This window comes from Euleptes europaea, chromosome 1, assembly GCF_029931775.1.
Source record: "Euleptes europaea isolate rEulEur1 chromosome 1, rEulEur1.hap1, whole genome shotgun sequence".
NCBI classification, from domain to species: domain Eukaryota; kingdom Metazoa; phylum Chordata; class Lepidosauria; order Squamata; family Sphaerodactylidae; genus Euleptes; species Euleptes europaea.
Window position 1 is genome coordinate 136,503,746 of NC_079312.1, and position 6,023 is coordinate 136,509,768.

The following is a 6,023-nucleotide window of genomic DNA, read 5'->3' on the forward strand; positions in this document are numbered from 1 at the left end:
ACCTGGGACCAAGCCACAAAATCGCAAAACAAGCGGCGACTCCCCCTAGCGGCCAGAGGGATACAGCGCGGGCGGCTCCCGCAGCTGGTTTTAGCGCCCTTCCTCGGCATCTCCCTGCAACCGACAGAAGGCTCCCGGCATTGCTCTGCCCCGTTCCTCGCCGGTATGTCCCTGCTGCTGCATTTCAGCCTGCAGCAGAGGAAGCCGCAGGCCTCGCCCGTCGATCTCGGGTCAGAAAGGCCTCCTTGCAAAATGTCGAGCAATTTAACGAGAAATGGTTCCCATGGTATATCTATATTATCTTCAAATATTTAACTCTCGCTTAATCTTTCTCCTTGTTATGTGAGCAAAAGTTCTCTTTTGTGTGCAAACACCTCAACGGTTATTATCTTTAGAGCAATTGACCAGGGTTTATCTTTAATGCTATCTGATTTAGACCGGCTGCCTAATATACATAAAAATATATTCTACTTTTTTATCGAGCAAAAATAAGAGAAACAAATATTCTGAATCAGCAGTAATAAGTATAATTTTGGTACTATGTGTGTATATTAATGATTGAAACAATATAGTTCACTGCAAACGGATGGAAATCTTTCCCCCTTTCCCTTCTGTATTCCTTAAAACACAATAAAAACTTTAAAAAAAGAAAGAAAGAACTCTCTGAGCAGGAGCCGCATCAATCTGCTGCAGGGAAAACAACCCGACTTAAGCGGTGCCGTCAACACCGCAAGGGGTTGTGGCACCAACTCGGAAAGACTTCCTCACACTCCTCCCCCCAGGGAGTTGGTGAAGTGAGCTCAAGTCCCCTGGAAGATGCCACAGGAAGTTGGCTAGCCTTTAAAGTGCCATCAGACGCTGTGGTTTGTAGGGCGCTAAATCGGCTGCGACTTGTCAGCGCTTTACACACGCAATGTAGATTTTACATTCACACTAAGGTAAAAGGTAAAGGTCCCCTGTGCAAGCAACGGGTCATTCCTGACCCATGGGGTGACGTCACGCGTTTCCAAGGCAGACTTTGTTTGCGGGGTGGCTGGCTACTCATTTGACTGACCTCGGAAGGATGGAAGGCTGAGCCAACCTTGAGCCGGCTACCTGAAACCGACTTCCGTTGGGATCGAACTCAGGTCGTGAGCAGAGCTTTTGACTGCAGATGGCCCATGCTAGCCTGATCGCGTCGGATCTCAGAAGCTAAACAGGGTCAGCCCTGGTTAGTATTTGGATGGGACGTAGGGTTGCCAGGTCCCTCTTCTCAACCGGTGGGAGATTTTTGGGGCGAAGCCTGAAGAGGGCAGGGTTTGGGGAGGGACTTCAATGCCACAGAGTTCAATTGCCAAAGCAGCCATTTTTCTCCAGGTGATCTGATCTCTATCGGCTGGAATCAGTTGAATTAGCAGGAGACCTCCTGCTACTACCTGGCAGTTGGCAACCCTAATGGGAGACCACCAAGGAATACCAGGATTGCTGTGCAGAGGCAGGCACTGGCAAACCACCTGTTAGTCTCTTGCCATGAAAACCCCCAAAAGGGGTCGCCATAAGTCGGCTGTGACTTGACGGCACTTTACACACACAACACACGCACACACACTGCAGCTTACCACTCTGTGCCACAGGGCTCCACATTCACACTACAGACCAATTTAAGCTTCCATACAGTCAATGAAAGGGGGGGGGGTCAAAACCAGGATTGTCAGTGTAGCGGTTTTAGTGCTCTTGGTGCAACTTCGTTTTCTTCACTAGCCCTGATTCAACGCGGGTAGGTCGATCGGGATACCAGAGTGATTCCCAAGAGGCAGCCGTCTCCATCTGTTGCAGCAAGAACAAACGGGACACTTGTGACTCCTACTAAAGTTGTTTCATTCTGGCAGAAACTTTAGTCTGAGAGTAGGCGGCTCTAGCTCCCCAAAATCTAGGCTGGACTACAATCTGGCTAGTCTTTTAATTGCTGCAGAAGTCCTTTCGATATACAGAGTGGGCGGCTTCATCTAATGTAGCTGCTCCTGCTGGGGTCACAAAATTCAAAAGAGGCATGAAGTTGGTTAGGATCCAGTGCAAATTTTCTGGCCTGGGGGGTTTCAACGGTAAAGGGTCCTGTGCTTTCAGTAATGGCCACATGAGCATGCATTTGTGTGGCGATGCAACATGTTCAGATACTTTAGAAACGAACACCCAAATTATTATGAAAAACTTAACTCTCAAAAGTACTTTGGTCACAAAGGGCATTGGCACTGGGCAGCAGCAACTATTCTCCCAACATTGACACAAGTATATAATCACAGTAGTGCGGGTCATAGTCCTATCTCAGGTGAGCTACAATGAATCACTGCAACTGCAAGCACAAGGGAAAGCTGTCCGAAGTGCAACAGTGTGGTGTAATGGTTAGAGCCTCAGACCAGAATCTGGGAGACCCAGGCTGGAACCACCACCACCCTCTGCCATGGAAGCTTGCTAGGTGATCATGGGTCAGTCACACACATTCTCAGCATAACCCGCCTCACAGGAGATAGATCACAATGGGTAGTTGTGTTTGTCACTAGCAGTAGAAAAGAGCAAGAGTCCAGTAGCACCTTTCTGGCAAGAGTATATGAGCTTTCGTGAGCCACAGCTTATAGGATAGATGGAATCACATTCTAGCTGTATCCGAAGAAGTGAGCTATGGCTCACGAAAGCTCCTACCCTGCCAGAAATGTTGTTAGCCTTTAAGGTTCTACCACCTCACAGGATTCTTGTGAGAATAAAATGGTGCAGAAGAGAATGATGCAAACAGCTTTGGGTCCCAGTTGGGGAGAAAGGTGGAGAATAAATTAAACAACACACTAACATTGAAACTTGTCTATTGCTGGCAATGCCCGTTTTATCATAGCTTTTTCAGAGACTCAAAGATAGTAGCATTTACACAAAGAAAGGTGACACTGAAAATATGCATACTGGGCCCAACATCTGAGCAAACATGCTTACAATTGTGCAGGAAGCCTGCATGGGCAGAGCTAGGGCTGAAGGAGGAGGTCTGTGAACTATGAAAGTAGAGCGAAACAGAATTCTAATGACAGTATCACATGTGCACTTTTCTGCCCCTTGGCATCACTGTTCAATCAGGTTTTTGAAGCATTGCAAAACCATGCAAAACTTGTTTGAACAAAGACCATAGCAAAGATGGGCGGGGGGGGGGGGAAACGTAGTCAATAATGGGTCTTATTATGCCATATTCAGGACTTTCAGAAACAGCCATGTGACTCTGTGCTAAGGCTTGACAAGCAGATTTTATATTGGGGGAGGGAGAAAAACAATCGGGCTTCTGCAGTTTAAAAGGCAAGAACCTGTTGACAACTAGTAGGTGGATGGGAGGAGAGGTCTGCCATTGCCAGAAGAAGGGATGAAGCACAGTTAAGAGACTGGTAAAATACATGAGGCAGGATAAGAGGGAACTAGTGGAGAAAGGCTGAGGGAGCTCCAACTTACTCCTAGAGGGAAGTTCTGCAGTCTTTACTTTGCAGAGCAGCAAATCCAAAGTGGCAGAGCTGGAATTAGGTAGTAGGTGAAAATCCTGGAGGGGGGGGGTCACCATAAGTCAGCTGCAACTTGAAAGCACTTTACACACACACACAGCTCAGTGACGGCTATTGGGGAAGCAGTTCTCAGCCTGCTGGCAGGAAGCATCTCAGTAGCAGGATGACCCCTGCTGACAGCCGCTGCGCAACGCAGTCATCCCAACGGACTCCCTCCAATAGGCCAGTTCTTCACTTGCAGTAGCTCCCCATCATCATGCCAGAGCACTTCATAGTGAGAAGAAAAACCAGGAGGTACAACGTTTTGTCTTGTTTTGACACCCTCATTATCCTATGGGGGAGTTCATCTTGAAACACTCAGCAATGAGGGATCAGTTTGGCTGTGACAAAACTTGGTGTTCAGACAATCAGTTCACAATCAGTTTATGGAGAAATTACATGAAATGTTTTTTTTTTAAAGATAACGATCTGACATATTACCTGAGACACCAGGGCTTCCACTTCTAGCTCAGGGAGTGGAGAGCCCCTCGTCCTGGGTTCCAGCCCCATGCTTCCACCACTAGCCCAGCAACGCACCGTGACTGACCGTGTGAATTAGCAATTTCCTCCCGTTTGCATGTGGGCCAGCAGAAACAAGGGCTCATGGGGGTTATTCTTGCTGTTGTCTGCTTCATTAAACCTTCCCTCTCCGGCTGAGGAAAGAGTTCCTCTCCCCAGCAGCCCAAGCTGCTTCTCTGAGCAAAGCGGAGCCAAAAGCGGTCCTTGCTCTTGGTAGAGCCGGCTTCCGCCAATCACCAAGCGAGCAGGGCTTCGGCTCTCGCCTGCGCTCTGCTCTGACTGGCGGTTGGCTGGAATCCAATTAGGTTAGCCCTGCAGGGTGACTGAAAAGACCCAAAGACCCAGATCTGTCAGTTCCTCCATTCAAGACTCACTGAGCAGGAGGGGAGGGAGGCGAGCAAGAGCGCTCGAGTGGCAAATCCCAACCGACAGAAGCACCGGAAGCTGCCTAAACCTTAACCTTTCCAAATGGGCATGGGAGGGACACCACAGCCACCCTTCCCTCTTTGCTCCCCTGCTTGTCCGCCCCCCCCCCACAGTGGGTTTCCAGCTCCTACCCACCTGACTCTACCTTCAGAGCACTAACTGGCTACGTTAACTCATAAGAGGCAAAGGGGGAAGAGAGTGACACCAGGGACAGCTTCCCCGTTCCCTGTAATCATATTTATTAGGAATAGGAAGGATGGGGTGAGGCGCAGTGGCTGAGTCATCTCTGCACTGGTTAGATGCTCACGAGCACCGAGTAAAACCACAGAGGTGTCCTCAGGCCATCCCTCTTTGCAGGCTGATTCCCCACATGCAATGAGAGGCGCAGCCAAGAGGAGTTACAGATGCTGAACTGGTTCAGGCATCAGCCCTGGAAGGGAAAGCACACAGGGAAACCGGACAGCGTGAGCGCTGGAGATGCAGATAACAGGAGAGGCCACCCACATGCCAGCTCAGCCAGTGGGCTGCTTATCACTTATGGGATCCTGCACTGGAATCGAAAGACGGGTCGACTGCAGGCAAAAGAGAAACCGTCACAATCCTTTATTTTCAAGACTGCTTCCCTCTCCACCCCATGCTCCCATTTTCAGACTGATCAAGCGGCTCAACGGGGACCGGCAGGAGGGAAGGGGCAGCCCCATCTGCTCGGAAAGAGCCTGGTAGGCTCGAGGTGAAGATCCCACAGCCGGTCAGAGGGCAAACACGACATCAATTATTCCAGGGCTGCGGGAGAGTGCATGTGCGTCTTTCACCCTGGAGTGTTGGAGCATTTCCTAATGGCCCTTAGTGCCGGCCAGCGAGCTCACCCAATGGCTTTTCAATTATTCATCAGGAGGAGGCAGCTTTTAAAGCAGACACCACATTAGCTCAGCGGGGAGGCTGCAGTCTCGCCCCCCCCAGCTTCCAAGTACCTGCCAGCAGATGGAAGGGAAGAGGAGACGTAATCAGGCTGCCCGGCAAAGGGAGGCTCTCATGGCAATGACAGCTTTACAAATGCCAGAATCCGCTTGTTAGACATGTGGCTTTTGAGGTGGATTAAAAACACACAAGTATATCCTCCCCATCACAAAGCAATACCAAAATACAACGCAACCCTGGATGAGTCTTTACCATGGAAATAAGACAAGCAAGTTGTTTATAGAAAGGACAAATAAATACTGGAAAAAGGAGCAAAACGCCCCATTAGAAAAAGAAGGGGCACCATATACTAAAAGCACCCCGGAATTACTTACGCATGTGACATCCTTTTTTCCACCCACAGTGTTCCCGAAAAGTATGACACAGTTAAAGGCATAGCCCTTTTGTTGTTGTTTTTGTGTTTTTTTTTAAGCATTCACCAGCAAAACCTGCCCCCCATCCTCCCCACAAGCAGACATCACCTCACCAAACTTCTGCCTGCCACAGCAAAGCAACCATCACGGAAAGCAAAAGAAGCTGCACTAGCAACGTCAAGTGTGATCCACAACACGCCAC